At 41.8% G+C, this 13,263-nt stretch overlaps 1 protein-coding gene across 1 annotated transcript in view; it reads left to right on the top strand.

The window, feature by feature from the left end:
- The window catches only part of NEXMIF (neurite extension and migration factor), a 1,312,151-nt gene that overhangs the window by 870,259 nt on the left and 428,629 nt on the right, over window positions 1-13,263 (top strand). The window lies entirely within an intron of this gene.

The raw sequence follows: 13,263 nt of genomic DNA on the forward strand, positions 1-13,263 counted from the left end.
CCTGTCTGGTGGTGTTGGGTGCTGAAACACAGTCATGGTGGAGGCCATATCCTGTTTAGGAATTTTGGGTCTGCAGCTACAAGTTGTGAGACTACCCATAGTCCTCTTTCAATGAAGAGATTGGTTTGGATCAGCCATGGAACACCATCCTGTACAGTGGCTCATATGCCCTCAAAGAAAAAATCTAGGCTATTAGCAGCAGTGCAGGTACTGCAATGCTAGTTCAAGGCTATGCAGCCTCGATAGATCACCGCAAGGATGAGACATTACCCACAGGTAAGACGGACTGGATGTCACCTGCTATTACTTGATATCTTTTTTTGAATTAACAGTGACCCTGCTGTAGTCCTTTCAACTTCAGCCATTTCAGATAGTCAGCTGTTGTCCGGCACTGAACACATCCAGGTATCCGGTAGCTGGCTTATATCATGCTCCCATACTTCATCTGTTTCCTCCCTTCCACACCTTGCCCTTGAACTTCACATCCTCCTCGACCTTACCTAATTATCATGAGCAGGAGGCATCTTAGTTTGACTTTCAAATTCAATTAAGTAAACATAGACATCTTGAAAAACCTAAGCTCAACCTATTGGTGACCTCTTTCACCACTATGCCGCAGCTAAACTTCTGGTCAGCATGGTTGCAAGCGACCATCGAATGTGAATTTTTCATAGTGTTTCTATGCTTTTTCCAATATTTGAACTTTCATGGATTCACATTCTTGAATCATCCCAGGCGTCGAGCTGGGAGTCCCATCATACCCATAAAGAACAGTGCAGTGTTAAGTATAGGCAGAAAAGATTTAACATAGTCACAGAAGTAGCCCATCTACATCATTTAAAAATATCCACACTTTAGCCAATCGGCATACAAGACAGTCTTTACCTTCTCCCACAAAGTTCACTCTAACTCTACCGAACGCTCATCTTGTCTGAAAGGAATACCCTCACCTCCACTTAGTAAGTCATAGATAAGTTCGATATTTTTGCTTAATTCTTAATTTCTGAGACAATAACTACCATCTACAAGATTTTCTAAACCTGACCGGTCGTGATCATGGCTAAATCTTCTAAAAAAGGTATTTTTAGTCCATGTAGCACCAACAGCCGAAAGAGGCTTTACGCTGAAGACCCTTATATATTCACTACAAAGCAAAAAATTACAAACCTTTTGTACTTTTTCTTCAAAAGCGCCAATAGACCGACAGGGTAGGCTTTTATAAGGACTCAAAAATCAAAATCAGGAGAAGCTAACACTTTTGAAGAGGAATTATGAAAGATATCAAAGTCCTCAGAAAAAAGGTTCATTCACACTCTAAGTGCTCTTCAGAATCAACATCAGAAGAAAAATCCTCAACTTCTCAGGAACCTCCATGAAAAGCTCACAAAAAAGCTGAGAGAAACTGAAGTCACACCTGAGGTAGTTATGCTGACTAAAGAAATCATCTCAAAGTCAGCCCGCAAGTTGTCCTCTGTGCCACCCACTTCTAAAAAGATCTCTGAGGACTCAGAACCAGAAATGAAAATGTCAACATCATTGCTGTCAACAGAACCCTATTTGAGTTTCTGTCGACGAAGACCGCAAAAGTAATGGCACTATCGTTGATGAAGAAAGCTGAAGTCCAGTTATCTAGGGGAAAATGTAATTGAAGATAACACCGCCAATGAGACCTCCATCAACGACTTAGACTCCGTTGATGACAACAATGTTTATGACTGGTTAAATAACAACACCATCTACAATGTTATGCAAGACAATCCCATCTATACAGTCAATGATGACTCCTTCATCAAACCAATTCTACAAAAGATGCCAAGATCTGCAAAAATTGCTTTAATATCAGTAAAGGGTATTCCGATGTCACTTCTGCCTGAACACAAATCCCCAAACAAGGTATCTTCAGATCCACCACAGTGGCTCCTGGATACAGAAGGATATGATGCAGACATGCATAAAGTTCAATGTAATTGAGAGTAAAATACCAAGACCTAGACTAGGAAAAATAGGGAAATGGAAGGCCTTTTTTCTACTGATCCTGGTCAGATGGAAGACTCGGATACGAAGAGCATTGAGATAATGTAGAGGATATGTGGCAGTATGCATATGACCCTGATGATCAGACAACTCACATCTCACAGGTATCAATCATCTAAGTCGCTATAGCTTTGGAAAGACATCTACAACTTAACCTTGCACATTATTATAAGCACTTGCCTGTGATGAGCTGTTACTGCAAGGTCTTTCAACTCCTTTGCCACAATACTTCTCTTTGGCAACAAATCCATACCACCAATTAGAAATAACCCATACTCAGCTGACGATCAGGAAGAAGGTCAGCTATTAGCAGCCACAGCACTCCACAGTCTACTGGCTCAGAATGGGACACATATGGAAGACCCATTTCAGGAGATGTCACCCCTCCTACACAAAACTCTCCTCCAGATGACATTGAAGGCTTTGACCAACTCATCAACAGATTGTCTAAGAGATTTGATTAGCCATTACCAATGAAAGCAAATGATTGTTGTCTTTATGACTTATGCACCAACATGGAAATCTGTACAGCCATACTAATAGTCGACCATATTTGGTCAGAAGACCTAAGTGTTATAAATAATCCTGTCACAGTAGCTGTGGTGCCTGAAAATACCCCAGCCTGCTTCGTTGGTCACCCCTTGCAGATTCAGTATTGATGCAGGTGGCTCAGCAACTATCAAGAAACCCTACATCACCATGTCCTGCATCACTTAATAGTGAGGGCAGAAGACATCACACCATTGGTAAAAGGTGTTCTGTAACTGCATCAAAATCTGTCAAGTCTGCCAAGGCGCTGGCAATTCTTACTTGATATGACTGTCAGGTATTGGACCATAGCTGGACCACCCAGGAAAAAGGCAGAAACAGAGGCAATATTCAATGGATTACAAAAACATTGCTTTTAATCATTGATACAGTAATAGGCATCGCAACAAATACATTTAGGCAGTTGACAGGTGCAGCTGTCCTAAACATGCTGAGTTGGTAATGTTCCACTGCTATTAGACTGGATGTACATGCAGCATGATGGAAAATTCTTGTTTGGATGACATTTAGTTGAAGCTATCCAGTCTAATAAATCAGACACAGCAAAGATCTCCACGAGTCATTCTGCAAATGTGACTGCAGCCCTTTCGTGGAGCCTATGGAAGGGGCTAATATTATTACTGCGGAGCTCACCAGCTTTGTAGGTAACAACCATACCAGCTGTCTCAGCCGACATCCCAAGGTTATGGTTATACGCAACAGTACAGACTGCCACCACCAATGTCCGGTCATAGACAGACCTCTGGTAAAAATGCTGGAAATCAGTCACGAGGCAATTTCTGCTCTAGACAACAGTGGTTCTGTAGAGGTGACAATCACAATTAATCCAGATATTCCTATAGGAAGGAAAATCTCATGTTGCTAAAAACAGTGAGCCAATATAACATCAGATCGCTGATCCTGGACCTCATACAGTTTGGCCACACACTAGAGTTCATCCAGAACCACTGCCTACACCACCACTCAACAGGCTCCATAAGCATCTTTGTTTTCTGCTACAAGCCATGTTTCTCATTCAGGTCAAAGAAAGAGGCAACCAAATAGGTTCCAGCGAAATTTAGGATTTTATTCTTCTCTCTTCCTTTATAAAAACAATTAAGTGAGTAGCGACCAATTTTGGAATTACATATGTAACAAGTTTCTCAAAATGTGAACATTTTGAAAGTGACATTGCAATATGTTCGCCTACTTCTCCGGCAAGGAGATTGATTACATGACATCTCCGAACCTACAGGATGCATATTTTCATGTACCAATCCATCCCAGTATTCGGAAATGTTGGCGATTCAAAGTGACCCGTTAGGCCTCAAATCAGCCCAGAGAATTTTCACAAAGTGCATGGCACATCTAATAAAGGAAGGCCATCAATTGTCTCCCATGGTCACAACAATGGCTACCAGAGACTGTCTACATGTCTTCAACAAGTTAGGCCTTACTTTAAACAAAGCAAATCGTCTTTAGTTCTTGGCAGGATAATCCAATTATTTAGAGCAAGACTAGCCACAGATGGAAATAAATCGTCTTTAGTTCTTTGCAGGATAATCCAATTTTTGGGAGTAAGACTAGACACAGATGTAAAAGAAAGTGTTTCCATCCAAGGACAGCATAGTACTTCTAACTATGTTGGCCAAACCTTTAGAAAAAGAAAAGTCAGTTACTGTCCAACTCTTAAAATCCTTTTTAGCGATGAGGTCCTCCTGCATTACTTTGATTACCTCATTACCTTCTTTACATGAGGCTATTTCAATAAGAAATTGACAAACAGTAGCTCCAAAGCAAAGGCTTATTCGACAACCTCATAAAAGTGACAAATCAAGTGAAAGAAGTCTAACCTTGGTAGATACAACACAAAAATACCATTTCAGATTGCCTTTTCTCATGGTGAATGCTTGCTTTGCTATGAGGGATACCTCCCTAGAAGGTTGGGGTGTGTGCTTGCATGAGCTAGCAGTCAGGGGAAAGTGGTCACCCAAAGAGGGATAACCACATATGAGTGTCCTCAAAACTGGAGCCATAGTACTAGGTCTGTACTACTGTTTTGCAAGAATAAAGAAATCCTCAGTGCTGGTGCGCACAGAAAATACGAGAAGGTACTACGTCAACAAGTGTTGAGGAATATGTTCCTGTCTGCTTTTGAGGGAACACAGAACATATGGGTGTCGGCCATACATAATCATATCCAAATTACTGTGGAGCATGTAACAGGCATAACCAACACCTGAATCTTCAGCCTCAGCAGAAAACCAAAAGAGTGGCACGACTAAGAGCTGAATCAAACACAACTGTGCCACGTCTTCCACTGCCGGGACAACCCAAATCTGAATCTATTCACAACCAATCTGAGCTGGAAATGCCAATATTACGCCAGCAGTGGTGAAATGCTATTGTACGCAGTTGGTCAGGAGCCTATTCATATGCTTTTCCTCCACATTCCCTGATTCCGAGAGTTTTGGCAAAGATGAGGAGGTCCCTGTGGTGTCTCATTCTGATTGTTCCAGGGTGCCCCAGACAGCACTGGTTCACAGATCTGCTAATCGTTTCAGATCAGCTTTAAATCCTACTGAAATAGTCACTAAATCTGCTGTCTTTCAGCAGCGCCCAGATCCTGCATCTGGGCTCAAGCTCTCGGAAATATATGGCTTTGCTCCCGAATTCAACCAATTTTACCTCTTCGAAATTTTTGAGGACATCAGAGATATACTATGTAAAGCCAGAACAGTCTCTACAAATAAGACCTATGGGGCAAAATGCAAGTGGTTCTGTGTCAGCATAGTTTCCTCCCAATATCGTCTTCTCTGCAGCAAGTATTACTATACCTACTACACTAAGCAACATCTGGTCTAAGTCCTGCAGCAGTCAAAGTCCATATGGATGCCATTTCACGCTTTAGGACACTGAACTAGCAATTGTTTTGATCGTTAAGGAATTTTTCAAAGGTCTTTTCAGAGTCTTTCCCACAATAAGACATCCTCCTAAACCATAGAAAACTAACATACTTCTATCCTAATTGTCCTAGTCCTCTCCAACCAATTCACGAGGCAGATTTGAAATTTCTTTCATGAAAGACGGTGCTTCTGTTGGCTCTGAATTCCGACTGTCTACTGCTAGAAAGGTAAGCGAAGCACAGCCTATATGATCAGAGAACCCTTTCTAAAATTCGGAGATTACAGTCATATCATGAACTGACCCTTATTTTATTTCTACAGGATGATCATCTGACCTTCATTTGAATGAACCGGTAATCTTAAAAACGTACTTTCAGAATGCAAGTAATGCAGCTGAAAGAGTTCATCATACTTTAGATGTAAAAAAAGGCCTAAAGTTGTATACTGACAGAACAAAATCTTTTTGACAAACTGATCAACTTTTAGTGTCTTATGGTCATCCACCGAAAGAACAATCTTTTTCAAAACAAAGTATACCCTGCTGGTTGTCATTCTGCCCAAAGAAATTTGACAGCGCAATCTACAAGAAGTGTACCTACACCTAGAGCGTTATTTGCAGAAGTGTCTATAGTGGACATTTGCAGGGCAGCAACCTAAAGAACATCAGCATTACTATCTGGATGTGGCAGTAAACAGAGATGCAGCAGTTTGATAGGAAGTCCTGCTACATCTATTTAAATACTGTAAGCCTTTTATTTTCATTAACACTCACCATTCACTGACAGCTGCATGCTTTGATATTACTGCTTGCTACTCTCATTCAAGCATGCAAATACTGGAGAATGAAAAAGTTACTTACCTGTAACTACAATTATCCAATATTTGTTACTTGCGACCTACCCCTTCTCATCTCAGGCTCACCCATGTTATATTATTCTTTTTCAACACTTGTAGTTCAGAATATGAGCTAGAGTTTGCTGTGTGGGGGAAGAGTGAAGGCTGTGCTGTAGGCTGATTGGTTTATGTTTGAATATTTTAAAATGATGTAGATGGGTTACCTATGTGACTGTTCAAGCTTTTCTGCCTATGTCCAGCATTGCATTGCTCTCTATGGCTACCGTGGGACTCCTAGCTTGACGACTGGGATGATACAAGCATGTAAATCTACGAAAGATATTAATATTGGGAAATTGTGGTTACAGGAAGTGATTCCATGTGGCCCAAGGGATTCTTAGTTACTGCTGTCCTTCGGAATGGGTATGAGTCTATGCTAGGCCAAACCGAACGGACAAATATCTCTATGATAGCAGGTGATGTTTCTGTGCACGTCTCCATAGATGGTAAAGTGAAAATTGCTTTTAAAATGTTTTATATTGGTGTAAGCATGCTCATGAGGGCGAGGCACATCCTGTGTATTTATACCAGTCCTAAGCCTCTTCCTCTAAGTCTAGACCGTACTGCAAGTGGATAAAGATTGTTATGAATTATTGCCCAACATGAAGGCTTAGGTCAGGGTTATGCCTGATGCAGCGTTTGATGGACTGGGCGATTCGCTACAACCTCTTAGGTTGTGGTAATAGCACAGATACCTCAGGGACTAGAAGGGAGATAGCTGGCAAAATAACTATCTGCCCAGTATGCCATTCTTGGGACTGCAGCTTTTATGTGATCAGTTATAGCACATTCTGTGCAAATCTCATACATTGCCCTTCAAAGATAATCCAAGAAAAAGATTAGACAAGGATTGGTGTTTTTATCTTTGGTATCAAGGTAGATTCTAAATACCACTATAATGCAGTAGGCAGAGACATGGCCAATCTTAGAGAGAGGAGAACCTAAAACCTTAGAATCACTCCTATTTGGGCTCAGGACTGAACTCTGACGAGAGGGAAGGGCACTGCCTCTTCTGTCAGTTTGGCGAGATGATTGTTTGCCATTGATTACCAAGAGGGACTACTCAGTTGAGTTCATAAGGATAACACCTGATTCAGGCCTCGGCCTTGGGATGCTTCCAGTAGAGTAGCACTGCTGAACGTATCCTGGAAGAAGTTTAAAGACAATGTGATTGCCCTGCTTCCATCTCAATAACAAGGAGTGTGAGTTTTATTTGAATGTTCTGAAAGTTCAGAAGGGAACAGCTGATTGTCATTTAAGCATATAGTTGGAAGAGAGACAATATGTTTATCCAGAGGAAATGCTTAAAGATGGATTCACTTGAGAGAAACCGTACCATAGTCAAACAATTTATGTTTCCAATGCTTTGACCATTAGAACGATTAGCTCCTTATTCCAAGCAGGACAATCCATTAGAGGTACTTTTGTCTCTTTTTTGGGGAACCACTGGCAGTCCTCAATTTTTCCTTTTGGACTACGGTCTTCATCAGGTTTTTTACCAAGGTCCTAGTACTGCTGATGGGAGTGCTGCATGGGAGGTTACACTCTACAACCATTTAGATTAATCTTTCCATGCCCACCTAAGCACCTCCTGACTTCGTAATTTCAGCAGAAACAACTAGTTATTTCAAGACCTCTTACTAACGGTAAACATCACTTACAACGAAACTTTTACAACGCACTACCATTACAACGCGGTCATTACAACGCAAACTATTACAACGCATTGCGCTGGGGGCGCTCTAGGATAGGGAATAGGTTAATTTACTATCCAATAACCTTCCCTATGGACACGGGGACTGGAGTTGGAATAGTAAATTAAACTATTCACTATCCAACACCCAAAAGCGCTATGCGTTGTAATGGTATGCGATGTAAAAACCGCGTTGTAAAGGCAGGCGTTGAAATAGCCTGCGTTGTAACGTCATACATCCCTTACTAAGAACCTGATAAAACATCACAATCTTAGTATTCGAGTAGCTTTGAATTTTTACATTGAGGGCAAAGCCTTTGTTAATCACATATACATGTTAAAGAGTATGGAAAGCAGCTAAGAAATTACAACAGAGAACATTCACTAAAGACCTGCTTATTATGTTGTTCAAAGCAGCCTTTGCCATGAGGCTTAGGGCGGAATTATCATGGCAAAAGCAGCATCCATTGCTTTAGCCAAACACTGTTATTGGATCTGGTATATTGTCTCACTGAGTGGATGCACACCTTTAGTTGGACGAAAACACTTTTACATTAGATATATTAATATCATTGGCAGCACAGACCTCTATATAAGCGGTTGTTAACATTTGGACATCTGTGGACTCGCTGAACTACTGCTAGAAGCCAGGAACCCCTCCCCTCCGCCCTGAGCAGTATTTTCTATTTAAACTTTAAAACAATATATAAAATACAGAGGCAAATCTACATCAGAAAAATAAACAAATTATGAAAAAATATAAAGCAATATGCAAAAATCAAATTTTAAATGGCATAGTTGGGACTTTTCACAATCTATTTTTTTTTCTAAAAGACAATGCACTATGCTAGACTCTAGGATATCACTTTGGACTACAATAACTCTACTTTAATTTGGGCCACCAATCATCCATATTAGATTTAGTGTGCTGTACTTGCCCTACTACCACAATTCAAGCAAAGGACACTAACTTCATTTTTTTATATATAAATCTTTTTATTTAACATTTGTATCATACAGTGGATTTAATGCGATTTTATATAGCGCGAACATTATCCGGAGGTGTCAGAGCGCTATACAAAAGAACAAGTTGCGTTACATAAGCACTTTGGATTACATGAGTTACATAAGAGATACAAACAGAAAAAAAAGTAAATGTACAAGTTGTAAAGTCACTCAAGGAAGAGATACAAACAGATAAACTCTAAAATCACATAGGAATGGTAGAAGGTACAAAGGTCTACTACATATAGTAGTGGTTAGAGTTAAATCTCCAAAAACCAGCAATAATACGCGCTCTCAGGATCCTGGTACAAGGATTTTATTGAAGGTTATGGTTACGCATTTCGGAAGCGAACTTCCTTGTTCACAACGTGTGAACAAGGAAGTTCGCTTCCGAAACGCGTGCCTGACTTCAAGAAAGGAGACAGGGTAAAGGCAGGGTGTCAGAAATACGAAGGGGGTGGGCGAGACAGGGAGAAGGGGAGAAACTGTGCCCAAGGTCTGGCTGGGCAGGTGACGGTCAGGGGGTGAACCAAGGCCAATCTCCTCATTAGCTAAACAGAGCAACTCCATCGGGCGTCTGACATAATGCTCGGACTCCGCAGTCAGCAAAGAGGTCATGTGTACTCAGGGATTGTCAGAAAAGTGCAGGGGTGGGAGCAATGGTCCGAAAGAATTCCAGACGTCCTCTTGAAGTCGGGCACAGTCCTGGACGGGTAGAGTAAGTCAAAGTTCAGCAAGGGGGAAAAAGTCATCATTGTCGGCCAAGTGGGGGTCAGGCATGTGTGTCGATTGTAAAACAGGCCATAAAGATCACCCCCGGCGTAGCATAGACCCTGTAGGTGCGCTGCGACACATCTCCCATTACGGTGGGCAGGCAGTGGGAGCCGCCATTTTGCCTCGTGGAGGGGGGACCGCTCACCTCGCTATTCGGCAACAAGTGCCTCTGGGCTCCGGGCAAACTAGCCGGCATGTCCGCTGTGGCCAAGGGTTGCTTATCAAATGCAGCGGAGCCGCACACAATGACTCAGGCTCCGGCGGTGTGCACAAATGGGGATTGCCCTTTAGTCCCAAGACTATTTGTACCTGTTGCCGCTCTGGAGCCCGATCCTGTGCAGGAGGGAACAGCAGCGAAGCAGCTCTATTCTCTGCACCGATCACACTGATTTAGCAAGCAGCAGGCACCATTTTGTTGTCAGGTCCCGGAGTTTGCCAAGGTTAATTATGGGTGCTAACATCGATTTCCTCCTATGATTTATGGCTCTGCCGTTGCTGTGAATCTTCCGATCCCGGAATCTCTGCTTCTTGCAGGTGTTAGGAGGGTTTTAAATATCATTTTGGGATGTGGTGCACGGGGTCGGCACGGAGCAACAGTTCTAAGCGGCCATTGCGGTCGCCGATCCGATCAATCTCATACAGATACAGGTAAATCATGCTTTTCAAGTACAGTACAAATAGAGGGTTGATCTTGCCATGGCAATATATAGAAGTGATAACCCAGTGTACAAGTGTCTATTAGAAAAACCGCCCTCTCAACTCATTCCCTGTTTCGTTTCATGTCATCCTCAATGTAATACTCAAGAACTAACTTAATTTTTATTCTCTGATTCCAAATTGCTAAATGTTCTTAGAATTTTAAGTTTTCAGTTTTGCTTTTTTTTATGTACACTTACTTTTTAATCTGCTAATATTTAATTTTCTAAACAAGTTGCAAACACCAAGTGGGTGTTGGGACCCCAGGTTAAGACAACTGGTCTTGATTAATCTGTATATAGCGTTTCTGCTGCAGCCTCATCCTTCAGTGGGATGTCACTATGGTAACGGTAATTTAAAATAGGGAACATTCTGGCCTGAAATAGGTAGAGAGGTAACACTTGGTGTTAGAATCTGTTGTAGTGACTTCCCGGATCTGCAGAATCCCAGCTGCAACTCTCCCACCTGCCCATTACAGAAGCATCAAGTACATTCCTTGCTTTTTTCGCAGAATATCTTTGGTTATACAGTGAAAAATGATCCGAAAGACCAGTCCTTTGTGGTTCGGCAAAGATCGAGGAAGATGTTGAGGCCGCAAAAACCACAGCATTCCATTGTGGAACAATCTCAGAAGATACAGGAATCTTCTACGCAGCCGTCTAGAATTTAGAGGTAATGCAGGAGTCAATTGGAAACGCTCAAAAATAGTGACAGAGTAATGTCTCCTGGAAAGATAATGCAGTCTAACCCTGCATCGCCCTGCCATTCCACAATGTTTGCACAATAGTGCATACATAAAACAAAGTCGGACCAAACGGGATGTCTTCAAAGAGTTACTGCGAGGCAACCTCATTAAGTGTAGAATATTGCACAAGCTGTGAATCCAGGGTCAGAGGCCTGCATAATGAAGGCTACATCATTGCCTTCAATTGCAGTGCATTAGCTATTTCAATCCATGTTTCTTTAAATGAGATGGGATACAGTGGCATCAGTGTGCGCCGACCATGGCACAAGTCCTAAGGAAAATAGTGAGGAGACTAATTATCATATGCAATTACAATGACATCACATGAAGAGATGTCAGTCCCTTATAGTCATTCTCACTTAAAAAGTCAAGGGTTTGTTTTACAAAAATCACAAATAAACATAGTCACAAAAGAATGTGAAAAGAACATTCTTGGTTTTAGATTGTATACATCACGTGTATTTTTCAACATATTAATTTGTAACTAAGCCTGGAAATGGCTGAAAGTGACAATATTTATAAACAGATGTGGAACCTGATATTTTAATGTTTCAATGACTTTTTGTGAAGAAATAATGTGGCTATTGATTTGTATGTATTTCCTGCTGGTGTTCTTTGTCAAGTTCCAAAGTACAAAAGTGTTTACCATTCGCAGTGCATTAAGCAATTGAAGGGTTCATTATACCCATTCCTCTGTCCTTCTGATAAGAGATTAAAAGATAACCTCTCCTTGGCCATTCTCAAAAAGAAAGGGTATGCTGCCAATGGAATGGAGGTTTGCAAATGCAAGCAGATGCAGTGCTGGAGCACAAGATACCACATCTCAGTCTCATGCTAAGGGGAATGGAGTCCCCACCTTGTCCACCTGCATTCACCCCCAACGTGGCCCTGGCACCTACTACACGAGGCAAAGTTGACCAGTGGAGTCTTGAAGTTCTTAGTATTCTTGGGCTTGAATATCAGTTTTAGTAGCAGTACTTTGAAACTTGCAAAAATGGCAACAGATTCTGCACAAATTGATATTAGCTGTACACACATTCACTGCTTAATTTGAGCCAGTCGTTGCAGGTGTGGCCCAGCGGTACCTATTTTTGGAGACTGGCACTTATTTTTTCTCATCAAACTTTCTCCAAGAACAAGACAGTCCTAAAAACAAAAAGGGAAAGGAGGTAGGAAAAGACAGCAAAACAGTGATAAAAGGAGAAGCAAGTATGAAAAGGACCTGAAAAAGTGAGATAAAGAGTGATGGAGTGCCTGATTAAAGAAGAAATGGGAGGAAAGAAGACAATGTAGCCTGGTATTTGGTACCATAAAGTTAGGAAATGCCATACACAGCTTCTAAACAAAACTTTAGTTACTGTCACTTGTTATATTACAAATAAAGCACTGCATACATCCGTTTAACAATCTTAGGAGAAATTATTTTTTTTCGCATACTCCGTACAGACCCCTGGTCTGTTGGATTGCTTTCCAAAAAATGCATTCTAAAATAATGTTTGTTACTACGTCCTATATTTTATTTTGACTGAGAGCGTTATTTTGGTCTATACCCTTCTAACCTCATCTGTGAGAGATGATATTGTACGAGGGCAAGCCAAATCTACATCCCATCTAGACAAAACCCTGCCTCTAAGATGTGTAGGCAAGCCCTTCTGCGCCTGTTTCCCCCTGGACCATCCCAGCACCAGGAACCCTGGTCCTACCCGCCACTACCAAACTGTGACCGTATGTGCCCTCACACCTGGGCGCCGTCCCACCCGCTTCTGCCTCGCTGCACCACACGCTGCTGCCGCGCCACACCACACAACACAAAGGGAGCATTCTCCTATGCGTCCTGCAAGTTTTCATGCACTTACACACACCCAACACTCACTGCGACAGCACTCAACACCCCACTCTCTCACACAGTCCTACAATCACCCACACAACACTCCACACACGCATGCCTGCTCCTCAACACCCCCTCATTCACCAAACACACCACAGAG

This window comes from Lissotriton helveticus, chromosome 4_1 (genome assembly GCF_964261635.1).
Source record: "Lissotriton helveticus chromosome 4_1, aLisHel1.1, whole genome shotgun sequence".
In the NCBI taxonomy this organism is placed as follows: Eukaryota; Metazoa; Chordata; class Amphibia; order Caudata; family Salamandridae; genus Lissotriton; species Lissotriton helveticus.